Below are 16,471 nucleotides of genomic sequence, written 5' to 3' on the forward strand. Positions count from 1 at the left end.
AATACAGGCTCATCTGGCTAAGAAAATGGCTAACAAAAGGAAAAAGACATGTAAAAGAAAATGTTAACCACTATTTGTGTTGTAAAATGAGTTTAGGCTTAGGGTTTTGGCAAGTGTTTGAGGCAGAACTGAATTCACCTAAACTTATTTAAACTTTTTAAGATCTTAGAAATGTAAACAAATGGTAAAAAATTTGGGCTTCTGCATGTGATTCTATGTGGAATTTTGTGGAGGAAAGTGTGAAATGATTAAATTAAAGACACTTTATAATAGTCTAGCCTGTATTTTAGGCATCAACACAATACTCTGCTTTAAACAAGCATGTTAAGTTAGTATTCCTAGTAATCATTTTTGTTGTCACTTAATTTACTCTAAGTTCCTATGTCCCTTTTGTCCTTGAGGGTTGGGTTTGGGTAGAAGGAAGCAATGCAAATCAATTCACAGCCCGTTTTTTAATTAAAACTGAGAGTATCTGTATTTACTCAAAAGGATGGTCCTTAATTCTTACTTTAAAAAAATCAAACCAGATAATTAACATTTTTATATTGAGTGTTTTGCAATATTTTAAACTTCTAGACAGCACTAATAGCATTTTCAAAACTGGTGGCAATCAGCATATTATCACTTTACCTTTCCAAAGAGATAGAAGTTATTTCTGCTAACATGAATCTGTCTTTTCTAATGACCAGATGTTTACTGTCCCATCCCCCATGTATGAGTAGTCCTGTAGTTCTACTTCTCAAATTGTGTGCTTTCATTTAAATGGAAAGGATGTTTTGAAAGGAAAAGTTGACACATGCCCATGCCTGTTTTTGTTGTTGTTGTTTTCAATTTCTGATCTGTCTTGGGGAAATGAATGTTTCTTTACTTGTTGTGATACTGTCCTTTCAGGGGTATGCCTACAAGTTATTACCACTGGGGATTTTAATGGTGTCCACATTAAGCCTTTCCTTGAGAACAGAGACCAACTTGCAGCTGCCTTGCTGGCACAAACGCATCCTAGAAATCAACACAATCTCCAAATCCCTTCTGTTAATACCAATTTGTATACACTTTTCACATAGAGTGGTTCTAAGTTCTTTTGCATGATCTGAAAGCTTTAAATCATTTCATGGAGCCCTCCTATAAATACCACCAAAAACATCTGCAGAATCATAATAGGGTACTTCGTACTGCACTATTTTAGTTCTTAAACCCCCTTGAGGTCTATGAAGTAAGCTTTCATAGCACAGATGGAAAATATCCTTTAGGTGGGAAAAAGTCTTTAGAGCAGTCCCAGAGTGAAAAATGGGCATCATTATGTACCTTGGGAAATTAGTGAAAAAAAGAGTTGACATATATTCTCTGTAGGTAAGAATTTTTTTTTCATTCTCCATGTACTGCTTAATCGCATCAAGGGACAATGGTCCTTGATCCTAATAACCTGTGTGATATTTCAAATCCCACAAATATTTTTTAGAATAGCTCTGCAACTAATAGAATGTGTATATTTGCACAGTCACAGTATAATTGTAAAAAAACTTAATAATGTACCATTCATCAAATAGAAAATGTACAAGTGTCAATTTTTTTTACCCATTCATGAAGCAACTAGTGAGGTGGGAAAGCTGGTTCCAAGAACCTGTGAGAAAGAACATTTTTATAGGCAATTTTTTTCAAAAACAAAGATGTTAGAATAAGATAGGTTAGATTCAAAACTGCTTAATATCCCCCAGAGTAAAAAACTATAAGCATTTTTGTATTAGAGAAGTTGTGGGTTTACAGAACAATCATACATAAACTGCAGGACTCGCATATGCCACCCTATTGTTAACACCTGGCATTTGTGTGGAAACCATAAGCTATAACATGTCTTTTCTATTAACCTCCAAGTTAACGTGTAATTTCATAGTGTCTAGGCTCAAATCAAATAGTACAAATGAGAATTAAATTAATCTTTTGGTAGGCCTGCTAAAAACAATAACATATTTTCAAAATGACATTGAAAATACATGCCCAAATCTTTGCCTTATATCAAAGTTTTGGGTAATTTTCCTTAACAGTCCTCTACCACAAAATTCTTTTGACTAATTCTGATTTGTAACTTGTCATCTTAACACCCCATTGTTTTGATCATAAATGATCTCCAAATGTTATTCTTGATCAAAAGAAAATAAACTGGTTCGTGTTTGGCTCTCATTATTTACATAGGCACAGAAAGAGGAGTTAAACACATATAGGTGAACTCACCTCTCCTTGAGATTCTCAAAATATGCTAAGGTTCAAGGCCTTCTGGAAGTGTCCTTCCTTGTAATGTATGAGTATGGAACCTCAAGCAAGGTATCAGACTTTTAGTAGGAGGACTTCGCAGGCTTTGGCTCAACACTTAAAAGGTGCAATTTGTGTTCCTTAATTGTGGATTTTTTTTTAATCTAATAAATGAGATAAATTCTCAAATTTGGCACTCCATGCCTGGCTTTGAATGTGTCATTATATCCCAGAAAAAAAATGAAAGATTCTTAATGAAGGCATGCAACATTATGTTGCCATGTAAAGAAAGGAGACTCCATAGACTAAACTGTCCCTTATTCACAAAGGAAAATGAAATCGGATACTGTGTAAATAATGTATTTCAGTGTACAAAACCATAGTCTACTAAATTAAAGATTAGACATAGATTAGAAAAAGAGGGAAAGGGCTTTCTCACATGCCCATCAGGAAATAGAACATTAAAATAACGTTATTACTCTTCCAAACAAGTATCTACCATTAAATTTCCCTCAAGAACTCTTTTAGTCCCATGTAATTAATACCTGCTCTAATGGATTGTGAGTCAGCCCTCTGCTTTCATAAAATTATTTGCTTCTGAACCACAAAGAGAAACCCTCAAAATAACAAAATTTAAAAGCATCTTATATGGTCTGTACATCATAGCAGAATCTTCCAGGAAGTGTTAGAGAAAAGCAAAACACCACCTAGAGATGAGATTAAATGACTGGTTAATTTATTACAATAACCAATAACATCAAATTAAAGAAGAATAAAATTTCTTCATCAGGTGAAACACTTCATTATTCCATAGAGAATTGATCAACATTTTATCTGACACCAAGCATCCATTATGGCATTGACCAATCTCCCACCTATTTTGGAAAGTATAAAGCCTCTGAAATTATATATAAATATATATAAATATATATGCTCCTTATGCAGCTCTTAGAGTTATGTGCAGCTATTTAAGATATATGGAGCATGCCAAGCAAACCTAATTTCTTTTAGCATCACTCACTGTAATTTTCATTTAACAGATTATTCAGGTTTTCAATTTCTTTATTGGTCTTCTGTCTGATTGATCTATCTATAGGAGAGAGTGATGTGTTGAAGTCTCCCACAATTATTGTGGAAACATCCATTGCTTCCTTTACTTTTGCCAGTGTTTGTCTCATGTATTTTGTGGCATCATGATTGGGTGCATAAACATTTATGAGTGTTATTTCTTCTTGTTGAATTGCCCCTTTTATTAGTATGTAGTGGCCTTCTTTGTCTCTCATAACAACCATTTTATCTGAGATTAATGTTGCTTTCTTTTGGCTGTAGCTTGCATGAAATATTTTTTCCATCCTTTCACTTTCAATTTTTTGTGTCCCTGTGTCTATGATGAGTTTCTTGTATGTAACATATTGATGGTTCATATTTTTTGATCCATCCTGCCAATCTATATCTTTTAATTGGGGAATTTAATCCATTTACATTCAATGTTATTACTGTGAAGGCATTTCTTAAATCCGCCATCCTATCCTTTGATTTATGTTTGTCATATATATTTTTCCCTCTCTCTCTTATTGTCCTTTAATGAACCAGTATTGAATCTCTTTAGTACTGAACTTTTCTCTATCTCTCTCTCTCCTTTCTTTGTTTCTCTGTTGGTAGGGATCTCTTTAGTATCTAAAGTAGGGCAGATCTTTTATTAGCAAAATCTCTCAGCACTTGTTTGTGAAAAATTTAAGCTCTCCCTCAAATTTGAAGGAGACTTTTGCTGGATAAAGTATTCTTGGTTGGAAATTTTTCTCTCTCAGAATTTTAAATATATCATGCCACTGCCTTCTCGCCTCCATGGTGGCCACTGAGTAGTCACTACTTAGTCTTATGTTGTTTCCTTTGTATGTGGTGAGTTGCTTTTCTCTTGCTGCTTTCAGAACTTGCTCCTTCTCTTCAGTATTTGAGAGTCTAATCAGAATATGACTTGGAGTGGGTTTATTTGGATTTATTCTATTTGGAGCTTGTTGGGCATTCATGCTTTGTGTATTTATATTGTGTAGAAGGTTTGGAAAGTTTTCCCCAACAATTTCCTTGAATACTCTTTCTAGACCTTTATCCTTCTCTTCCCCTTCTGGGACACCAATGAGTCTTATATTTGGACATTTTATTTTATCTATCATATCCCTGAGGGCTGTTTCAATTTTTTTTATTTTTTTCTCCATTCTTTCCTTTGTTCTTTCATTTTCCATTCTGTGGTCCTCAAGGTCACTGATTCATTGTTCAGCTTCCTCTAGTCTTGTACTGTGAGTATCCAGAATCTTTTTAATTTCATCAACAGTTTCTTTTATTTCTATAAGATCATCTATTTTTTTTTTATTTGCTCTTGCAATTTCTTCTTTATCCTTCTTCTAGGGTCTTCTTCATGTCCTTTATATGCTGTGCCATGCTTTCATTGTTTGTCTTTAGTTCTTTGATTAATTGCTCCAAGTACTGTGTTTCCTCTTATCTTTTGATTTGGGTGTTTGGGTTTGGGTTCTCCATATTGTCTGGTTTTTCATATGCTTTGAAATTTTCTGTTGTTTTGGGGCTCTTGGCATTTGCTTTACTTGATAGGGTTCTTTTAGGCTATGTAGGATTATTCAAAGACTAATCTCTAATTTGTCAGATCTACAGCTTGGTGGAGTACACGTTCTCTAACTAACCAGCAGATGGTGTCCATGAGTCACTTATTCCCCTCAAGTCAGTTCTCCCCAACTTTGTCTTTGTGGTGTGTGGGGGGTCTGATTCTTGTGGGGGCCAATTGGTGCACCAAGTTTGGGTGTGTTGTTGGTGCTGTCCACCCTGAATGTGGAGCTTGTGTCCGAGCAGTTAGGGAGGGAGGGCAGCTTTAATAATCAAACCTCCCAGGTGTTCCTGGAGATTTAAGGCTGTTGCAAGAGTCTAAACCTTCATTTCAGTCTCACCACAGTTTGTCTCTGCCACTGACCCACAAGTCCTTGGTACTGGAATATGGTCCCTCGGATTTCCAAGTGGGTCTCTCTTCCAAGCTGTGCCCTTCTAGGGCCTCTGCTGAGGGAAGGTTGTGCTACATCACAAGTGTGCACCATTCCTCAAGAGAAGTTCTGGGCCACCAGGCCATATAGGTGCGTTCCCAGCCTGCTGTAAGGATGTCTGTATGAGGTGTTAATTTCCCCCTTTTAGCACAGTTCCACCTTCCCAGCTCTGGGACAATTAGCTGTGGGTGTGCAAAAGGCTATTGTCGATGCCTGATATTGTGGCATGTGTGTGTGTTGCTGGAAACAGCTCCTGTCACACTGGGTTTTTTGATGTGGCTCTGGGCTGTGGCTTTGATGCTGGGCAGGAGCATTCCCAGCCTGCCGGAAAGATGGCTACAAGGGACGTTGTTATTTTCCCCTTTTGGTTCACCTCTGCCTTCCTCGCTCTGAGACAATTAGCAGTGGATGTGCGAAAGGCTATCTTCCACACCAGATGTCGAGGCGTTGGCACAGCCTGTTCCTGCCGTGCTTCACTGTGCAGTTCTCACGGCCGTATCTGCAGCTGTTTTGGGTTTTTTTTAAAAAAGAGCTAGTCCAATTCCAATTGCCAACCCATGGTTTCCCCACACTGAAGCATGGCTGCCAGATAGTCAGCAGGCTTACTCACTTGTTTCAGAATGCAGACTCCTGGTTTCACCAAGTGCATGGTCCCTGTGGATTTAGCAGACCTTATCCAGCTGGTGCATTGCTGGAACTGGTGTTCTGGGTCACTTTCTGGCTTTTATCTAGTATTTTTCATGGAGCTGATTTTTCACCCTGTCTCTCTTAGCTGCCATCTTAGGTTCCTCCTGTAATTTATAAGGCAAAAAATCTTTATTACTTTCCAGAATACTCTAGAAAAGCTCAGAGGTATTTTTTGGCCATAAAAAATCCTGAAAATTTTATTTTTCTTGATTTATCATTTTGGGTGGTCAAAATTGAAAGTGTTATCAGAGGAGATTTGGTCACTTGCCTAGGATAGGAGTAAAAGTGCTAATAACATAATGGGGATCACTTAACCATCTAATAATGTGAAAATATAATATTTAAAAATAAGCATAGATATATTGCAATTGTATGGAAACTTATCTCCTTTAAAAGTAAGTAAACTATATAGTTTTTTCTTTCTTTAAAACAAAGATATAAATTTAGCACCAACCATTTTGAAATTTAGAATTTCCCATAGAAATATATCAAAAGGTAAATAATGAACTTTCATTACTCATTATAGCTGATTGAATAGTACAAGACCAATTTGTCATTTTAATAGAGTGAAAAATCCAAAGTCTAGTTTTTTTTTGTTTTTTTAAGTGAGAAGAAATAATTTCTTTTTATTGAGATAAAATTCACATAACATATAATTCACCATTTTAACTATTTTAAAGTGTATAATTCAGTTTCAGCACATTCTCAGTGTTGTACAACCATCACCACTATCTAATTACTGAATATTTTCATCACCCCAAAAAGAAACCTGATACCCATGAGTCACACCCCAATAACCTTTTCCCCAATCCCTGGCAACTACTAATCTGTATCAATGGATTTGCCTATTCTAGACTTCATATAACATGTGGCCTTCCTCATCTAGTTTCCTTCACATAACAATGTTTTCAATGTTCCATGTTGTAGAATGTTATCGATCACTCCTATTTATGGCTGACTAATATCCTTTTGTATGGGTATGCAAAATTTTGTTCATCCAATCTTAGTTAATGGATATTTTTTCCCACTTTTTGGCTATTGTGAAAAATGCTGCTATGTCTCTTTGTTTTCAATTTTCCTGGTTATATACTTTGGACTGAAATTACTTAGTCATGGTGTATGATAATCATTTTAATATGGTGCTGGATTCAGTTTCCCAACATTTTGTTGAGGATTTTTTTATGTATACTTGCTAGGCACATTGGTCTGTAGTTTTTCTTTCTTGTGCTGTCTTTGGTATTAGGGTAATAGGGGCCTTACAAAACAAGTTGGGAAGCATTCCCTCTTTTTTGGGGGCAGAGTTTGTGAAAGACTGATGTTTTTAAAATGTTTGGCAGATTTACCAGTGAAGCCATCTGGTCCTGGACTTTTTTTTTTATTAGAAGATTTTTGATTACTGATTCTATTACAGGTCTCTTCAAAGTTTCTAATTCTTCTTGAGTCAGTTTTGGCAGTTTGTTTCTAGAAATTTATCCATTTAATTTAGGTTATCTTATTTATTGGCATACAATTGTGCATAGTATTCTCTTACAATCTTCTATTCCATAAATGTCTGTAGTATTGTTCCCACTTATTGTTGATTTTAGTAATTTGACTTTTCTTTTGTTCTTAGTCAGTCTAGCTAAAAGTTGTCAATTTTGTTGATATTTTAGAAGTACTAATTATTTTGTTGCATTGATTCTGTTGTTTTCCTATTTCACTTATCTCCACATTAAACTTTATTTATTTGGTGCATTGGTTAAGAATATATATTTTAATTTCCATGTCTGTCAATTTTCTTTCTGTTGATTCCTAATTTCATTCCATTGTGATCAGAGGAAATACTATGTATGATTCAAATCTTTTAAAATTTATAGACACATTTTTGTGGCCTAACATGGTCTATCCAGGGGAATGTTCCACATGCGCTTGAGAAGAATGTGTATTCTGCTGTTGTTAGGTGGAATGTTCCATATGTTAGGTCTAGTTGGTTTATATGTTACTAAATTCTTCTTCTTGGTTCATCTTTGTTCCAGTTGTTCTATCCACCAGAAAGTTGGCGTGTTGAAGTCTACAACTACAATTGTTGTTTTTCCCTTCACCTGTCATTTTTGCTTCACATTCATTGGGACTCTTGATAGGTACATATATGCTTGTAATTGTTATATCTTATTGATGGATTGACCCTTTTATCAATATATAATGTCCTTCTTTATCTCTTATAGAAATTTTTGCCTTAAGGTCTATCTATTTGATATTAGTATGGTCACTCCAGTTCTCTTTTGGTTGGTATTTGCATGGGACATCTTTTTTTTTTTTTATTTCACTTTCAATGCATTCATGTCTTTGGTTCTGAAGTGAGTCTCCTGTACACAGTAATAGTTGACTCATGGTTTCTTTAATCCATTCTGGCAATCTCTGCCTTTTAATTAGAGTTTGACTGATTTACAGCTAATATAATTACTAATAAGGAAAAAGTTAGGTTGCCATATACAATTTGTTTTCTAGGTCATATTTTTGTTGCTCAATTCCTCTATTACTGACTTCCTGTTATACAAAAACTGCTCCTTTAGGGATCTGATCTGAGTTAGCAGTTTATGTAAGAAGGCTTTTTACTTAAAGAGAAATTGTCTCTATTTTCTTATAACTATGGGAGAATAGCAGACTTATGTAACTGCCTCTTCATGTCTAGAACAAGTTCTTTTAATCTGAGACATATAGTTTAATTTATTAATATCCTCTTAAATTAGGGAAATAATCCACACACATACTTTGGGAGGTAAAGGTTTTTCTTAATGCTGGACGGACACAGTTTTCAGTTTGCTTTATAACCTTAGATATAGGAGGAAAGTTAAGTCACAGAACACAAAAACTCACCAGTACAGATCATATAGGGTATAAAATATTTCCTTAATTGACTTAAACTCACAAATAAAATAACAAAGAAAAGATTAATAAACCAAATTCTTTGTTGTCTTTCTCCCAACTTAGAATAGATCCCTATTTCTCCAATGGATAGCACCAAATTGTCAGAACATAAAATCATATTTGCAATCTCTTTCTCTTTTTCCCCCTTTTCTCCTTCCTTTCTCCCTTTCTTTCTTCCTGCCTTCTTTCCTTCTTTCCTTCCATTTTTCTTTCTTTCTTTCTTTCCCTTTTTCTCTCCCTCTCTCTGTCCCTCCCTGCTTCCCTCCTTCCCTCCTTCTTTCCTTCCTTTTTAATGAAAGGAGTCATAAGCATAGTACAAGAACAGGATACCAAATTGAAGCTACCATTTCATCACATTCCAGTCTTCTCAGTGAGACAAGTTGGACAGAGAGAAAATATCTGTTATGCAGGCATCTACACCCTTAGAAAGCTGATTCTTTTGCATTCATTTAATTTGTACACTGTAGTAATTAGAATAAACAAGTCTGCATTCCCTTATCCACAATTCCCAAGTCCAAAATATCTGAAAACTGCAAATGACCTGCCATGAGCTCCTTTGTTGAGAAAACTTGATCTGCCCTCCACCTGCACACTCACTTTGGTGCAGAAATATGAATGTGCTGATTACAGGTACAGCTCCAGACTTTCATGAGGGATATGGACACACGACTATATTTCTAAAATCTAAAAAGTCTGACTCTGGCTTCAAAAATATTGTGGGCCTGAATTTAACAATTAGGAAAAAATACAATTGAATATTACAGTGCTTGACTCCCTATAGGAGATGACATATATTTGCCTATAATTGTTATAGCTTATTGATGGATTGACCAGAAAAAATTAAAAATAAATTTATATGAGTTGACAACAAAAATGAAAATGTTAATCCCACTTACAAGGGAGAATTCCACACATGGTTTCTTTTCTATTCATTTACTTCTTTGACCCCAAATTGCTTCTTTTCATTTATTTCTATAAAGAAGCCAACCCCGCAAAAAATACAGCCTGCATTACTTATTCCTATTAACTCTCAACTCCTCCCCACTCTTGGAGACATTCTTACCTACAACACCCAACTTTGAAGAGAAAATACTTTTTACCCAGGGATATAGTGAATGGTCTTGGGCTTTGTGGCACACAGATCTGGGTTGCTGAACTGAACTGAATTTTATATTATAGTGTGACAAAAAAAAAAAAAAATCCGTATCTGCATTTAAACAGAACTACAACAGGAAACCAAAACCTCAATTGACCTAGTTCTTTCCACCCCCCTTTTTCACAAACATCCCCAAACAGAGTTTATCCTTATTCCCCTTGTTTTGAAGTAGGTCTGATCTAAATTTGCACTCCTTGGGTACAGAAGTAAAAGTATTCTATCCTCCCAGCAATTCAGAAAAGAGTTCACTAAATGAAATTTGCAGAGCTTTCCAATCCAGTGCCTATCACTGCCTGGAGACTTTATTGTGGACATGGCTGGTGTGTTGGATGATATTTGGGGGGTATGAGAATGGAGAACAAGAAAGTTGTGATTGGAACAAAAAAGGGTTCTTGCATCGGTATAACAATGTGAGAAATGCATTGTCAAACACTTTAAAAGAGAATTTATTCCTAGGATACTATTTCTGAAAGTAGCACTAAATTGTTTAATTTGGAGTGTAATAAATATTTTCCATGATTTTCACCTTAAAATTTTAAAGAAATAATCCAAATCCACCTGTCTTGGCTTTACAACCCAAGGTCGGACTGGCATCATTAATATTTCCCCACCTGGATTGGCAAAAAGTTTTAAGCTCTGGAGCCAAATCTGATCTATTTTTAGTGTTTGCTTGAAAAAACGGGTTGAAAAGAATGTTTTGCCTGTTGAGGGCTCTTAAAAAGTAGGGCTGAAAATGATAGGTACTTCTTATGTTGCTGTGAAAATTAAATGAGTGAAAATTAAATGCTTAGAAAAGGCCTTTCACATGGAAAGTGTTGGGAAGTCAAGGACACACTCAAACTCCATCTCCCAGCCCTCACCAGCCCCCCACTCTCCCCTCTTGCCTGTTTGTGTGCAGTGTCTATTATGTTTCCACTCTTGATTTTTGCAAGCAGATGTTTGCTATGTTTCCATTTGTGCTTGTTTGCATGCAGGTGTACCATTTGTTTCTATTTCATAAGAGATGTGGGCAGCCTGGGGAGATGTTAAATTTTGACAAGTCCCAGCTGCTTGCCAGGGTACAAAGGTTGCTCATTGGCAGAGCCCCTTCCCTGCTGGAGTGTATAAAAGATCAGCACTTGGTTAGGGCTGGTGTTCCTCATCTCTGATCTGAAGATAGGTGTACAAAGCTGCAATCCACTGGCACTGCCATGAGCAATTGGTCTCCCTGGGGGAACTGGGCAAGGTGAGATTTTCCCCTGCTCTTTTGGACCCTATGTGCTATGCAAGCCTTTGTTGTGCCTGAGCCTGTGTTCTCATAATGCACCATACAGAAACTAGCTCCAAGGTAAGCGTGCATCTGTAGCAGCTAAAACAGTTATCAGCAAATGATGTTTAGAGGGTTTATCAATATGTCTTTTTAAGCAAATAGGAATATTTTTAACTTCTCTCCTTGAGCTTACTCTCTTCTTTAAATATATGCATTTTCTAGAAAATTTTACTATTTGCTTGGATTAGCTAGAACCTATTTTCAGTATTTAGCTAAGATTATCTATTTCAAGATTTAAATCAAAATATACCTCAAAAGTTATATACATCTCCACCTAGTTGTTTAAGTAAGAACTCACAGTTATCAGGCACCAAGCTGAATTCATTTTCATATCTTTCCAAATTTCTCTCTTCATCCACTACAAATTATTCTTGCATCACATAATGATATCATTAGTCACTCAGTTTTCCTGAATATAAAGTTTGAATTATCATAAACCTCTTTCTCCAACAGCTCCTAGATAAATCATCAAACTAGTCACTAAGTCCTTTCACTTTTATATTAAAAACATCTTTCAAATTTGGCCCATCACCCCCTCCTCTAATGCTTTTATGAATTGAATTGTAGCCTTCATCCTTTTTCATCTGCATCATATCAACAGTCTCTGTATATTTTTCACTTACTATTAAGTATTCTAGCATATACACAATTGGCATCAGTATTTGAAACCCACCTGCACCACTTATTACTATGAGGCCTTGCGGGAAATTAACTTCCTTCTGCCTTAATTTCCTCATCTGTAACATGTGGAAAATAATAGTAATTAACTTGCAAGTTTGTTGTGAGAATCAATGGGGTTAATATATAAAAAGTAACTAAAAAGTGACACATTGAACATGCTATTATTACTATCAATCCAAAAGGGAATCTCTTAATAGATTTATGAAGTCTCATGTAAATGATAAGTTAGGTATCTAAGATGCAGGAAGGACAAGTGGCGGTCCATTTGTTCAGCAAAGGAAAAGTGTAGACTTCTCTGTTCCAAATGGAAAATCCCATCCGATTGGCCCATGTTAAATAAAATGTCCTTCTTGGATCAAGAAGCTACACCTGAAAAGGGAAATCACCTGGGGGTGGGGGAGGGTGGGGCTGTCCACGGTCATGGGATGCTCACTTCTGTCATTACCAGAGAAGAGCAATCATAGTGATCAGTGCAGCTACCTCAAAATCCTGGCTAACTTAAAAAATATGACTGAAGTAAATAAGGTGCTAATAGTTGAAATGTGTTTATGAAAGAACTCTTTAAATAGCATTCAATAGAATCTACCCTGTGTGAGGGTTCAATTGGTTCCATGCACAACATGACAGTTAAACTTGTCAACATCTATCCCTCCAAAGTATCCATCGTTATAGATTATTAGACTCTCTGCTGTGATGCCATCAGACTGCCAGCACAAAGAGCTTGGAAATTGTGACTCCCATTCTTATCTTAAGAAAGATCTAAACAAACTAAAGACCAAAGACTTTTCTAGGATGCATGAGAGAATTGAAGTTACAAGGTAAACCATCACCTATAAATCTGGAAAGATAGGTGAATTCAGAGAGGCACGGTTGAAACCTGTTTAACTGGAGAAGCAGCAGCTGGAGTCACACATTTGTAGGAACACTTAAATGGTAATTTTGATGAACTGATGGCGGCTTTGGATTGCCTTGAGAGTGAGACTCCTGGGAATACAGTTTTAGGGCCCCCCCAACCTTTGTTGGTTTTACCTCCAGGAATCCCACCAAATTTTCCTGGAGAATGGCCAAGAAAGACCCTATCATGTTTCTGGCAGGGAGAAGAATAAAGTAATCATTTTGAAATATGCCCAGAATATAACAAAGGCCTACTCTCCAGGTGAAAAGACTTTATCAGAGCCTCATCCTACCTGGATGACTGGAGCCCCACTAGCCTTCTTATCTCACCTAGGATATTGGAAGGGGAGTTAAGCAGCACTTGTGAATGTCACAGCCCAGGGACACAGGCCCACTGATAACCTGAGATTTTGTCCCCTTGCACTATACTATCATGGTTCTAGTATAATAATAGTGGATTACAGTAAAAGAGCTGCAAGACACAGACTCTATTTAATAAGGAGTTCATTTGGAAACTCAAAGAAAACAGGGAAAATAAAAATAAGAATACAAGAGGAATTTGTAGTCTCTGTCACACACAGCAGCTACAAATATTAAACCCTGGCACTCAGCTCACAGCCAGATCAACATAGAGCCTCACAGTACATACTGACTTTTCCCAGTTTCTGTTACTTAATACATTGTGTTTGGTTTTCAACAAAAAATTACAAGTCATGCTAAAAGGCAGGGACACAATATGAAGAAGCAAACCAACCATTAATACTAGATTCAGATAAGACACAGATTTTTAAATTATGAGACAGGGAATTTAAAGTAACTATGATTAATATGTTCAAATCTCTAACAGAAAAAGTGGAAACCATGTAAGAACAGATGGTTAATGTAGGCAGAGAGATGGAGTCTAGGAAAGACTCAAAAAGAAATGTTAGACATTTCTGTAACAGAAATGAAAAACACTGTTGATGGGCTCATCAGCTGTCCTATTTCCCAAGCTGCTACGTACGACAAGTACCACAAAATGGTTTGGCTTAAACAATGGGGATTCATTGTCTCATGGATTTGGAAGCTGGAAGGCTTACTTCCTGGGATCAGAGGTGTTCTGGCTGGTCAGCAATCCTTGAGTTCTTTGGCTTTCCTATCACAGGGCAATGCCCTCTCGTTTCTTTTCCAGGTTCCCTCGACTATCAGCTTTCAGCTCCTCCCCACTGCATTCTCTTGCATGTCCAATTTACAGACATATTAGATTAAGGTCCACCCTCATTCAGTGTAGGCATACCTTAGCTAATACTATCTTCAAGTATCCTATTTACAGATGGGTTCATACCCACAGGACCAGGGTTAGGACCTAAACATCCTTTTTGTGGGGGACATGATTCAATCCCCAACATCAGCATACTGGACATAACCAAGTAAGGCATCAGTGAGCTTGAAGATAGATCAAAAACTTCCCAGACTGAAATGAAAAAGAAAAACAAAATGGGAAAAACCCCGCAAACAACAGCCATGAACTCTGTGGCAATTTCAAAAGATATAAAACATACATACCAGAAGGAGGAGAGGAGAGAATATAACAGAAGAAATATTGAAGTAATAAAGACTGAGAACTTTCCTAAACTAATGACAGACAACAAATTAAATATCCAAGAAGTTCAGAGCACACCAACTGGGAAAAACACTAACATACACACACACACACACACACACAGACACACACACACACAGACACACACATAACATATTCAAACTGCATACATTCAAAACTAAAAACAAAATCTTGAAAAATTCTGGGAGAGTGGAGGTGAGAGGATCCATATCAATAGAAAAACAAGGTTAAGAAGAGCATTGGACTTAAAATCAGAAACCATGCAAGCAAGAACAGAAAGCACTGAAATATTTAAACTATTGAAAGAAAAAAAAAGAATTTTTATCAGTGATATTATCCTTGAAATTGAGGGAGAAATAAAACATTCTCAGGACAAAACAAAGATAGATATATCACCAAGAGATTTGTCCTTCAAAAAATACTATATGAACTACTTTAAGAAAAAGGAAAATGATACAGATCAGAAACTCAGATCTATATAAAGAAAGGAAGAATGTCAGAAGGAAGGCATGAAGGTAACAACAATATTTTTCTTATCAAATTTTTACAAAAATTGTTTAGTGTAATAATAGTAATGATGTATTGGGTGATCAGAGCATGTGAATAAGTGAAATGAGTAACAGTAATGTCATAAGGAATGGGAAGGAATATTGGAAATATTCTGTTATCAAGTATCTGCACTTCATGTGAAGCACTTGAAGGTAGATTTATATGAGTTAAAAATGTGTATTTAAAACTCTAGGGAAACCACTATAAGTTTAAATGGAAGTATAACTGATAAGCTAAGAGATAAGAGATAAAATATGTAAGATAAAATGTTCAATTAAAACCAGAGAAGGCCGAAAAAGAAGGGAAAAAGAAGAACAATGGCAAGTAATAAAAAGCAATTACAAACATGGCAGATATAAATTCAAAAATAGCAATAAGAACTTAAAATGAGCATGGTTTAAATGCACTGATTAAAAAACAAAGATTATTGGTGTGGATAAAAATTTACAAGACCCAATTAAAATTAATACTGTCTATAAGAAGCCACTTTAAATATGAAGACAAAGATAGATTAAAAACAAAGGATAAATATGTCATGCTAATGCTAAGCAAAAGAATTCTGGAGTAGCTATATTAATTTCAGACAAAGCAAACCTAGCAGAAAGAAAATTATCAGAGATAAAGGATACCATTGCATAATGATAAAGCAGTCAATTCTGTATGAAGACACAACAATCCTAAATATGTATGGACCTAAAAACAGAACATCAAAACATATGAGGCAATAAGTGATAGAACTGAAAGGAGAAATAGGCAAATCCACTGTTATAGTTGGAGAATTGAACACAATAATTGATAGATAAAACAGACAGAAAATCAGTAAGAACAGTTGATAACATTGTTTCTCATGGGGGCTACAGGTCAATAATTCTAATTCTCTTATATATGTATACTGGAACTGAGGAATTAGGTAAATCAGTGGCAGATGATATGAACTAGGTTTCTTACTGTTGGAGCAGAAGGTTCTAGACAAGCAAGGAGAGGAGGCCAGAGTGATCCATCTGTAATGGCGTTGATTTGGAGACATCGGTATGAACTCATCTTCACTTTGATACAGATACAGATGGTTACATATCAAAATATTTATAGATACGTATATACACATGGCTTAGTAAAGAAACATCTTTTTCCTTGCTCTATCAGCTGAGAGGGCCTTGAAGCAAAGACAGCCCAGTAGCAATGAACATACCCAGTGACCAGACCTTGATTTCTAATACCATTCTCTAATAAAAGGAACAAAGATTTTGGGGAAATGGCTGAACCTAGATTGGAGAAGGAAATATACAAGACTGGCCTGGAGCATCTTTTGGTGCCAGAATGTAAGGAATGCTAGCAAAAACTCCACAAAAATGGTGTAGAGCTCCTAATGGTCAAAGCTGGAATGATTTGAATAA

General features: G+C 36.0%; 1 long non-coding RNA gene across 4 annotated transcripts in view; it reads left to right on the forward strand.

Moving 5' to 3' along the window:
- LOC119533826 overlaps positions 1 to 16,471 on the forward strand; it is a 107,923-nt gene that overhangs the window by 60,876 nt on the left and 30,576 nt on the right. The window contains exon 1 of one of the 4 annotated variants that reach the window (XR_005216884.1): positions 11,187 to 11,266. The exons of 1 other annotated variant lie outside the window; for it this stretch is intronic. This is a non-coding gene — a long non-coding RNA (uncharacterized LOC119533826). Of the gene's footprint in view, positions 1 to 11,186; positions 11,369 to 16,471 lie in introns of those variants that run through there. 2 more of the 4 variants (XR_005216887.1, XR_005216886.1) reach the window with 2 other exon arrangements.

This window comes from Choloepus didactylus, chromosome 5 (assembly GCF_015220235.1).
Source record: "Choloepus didactylus isolate mChoDid1 chromosome 5, mChoDid1.pri, whole genome shotgun sequence".
Taxonomy (NCBI): domain Eukaryota; kingdom Metazoa; phylum Chordata; class Mammalia; order Pilosa; family Megalonychidae; genus Choloepus; species Choloepus didactylus.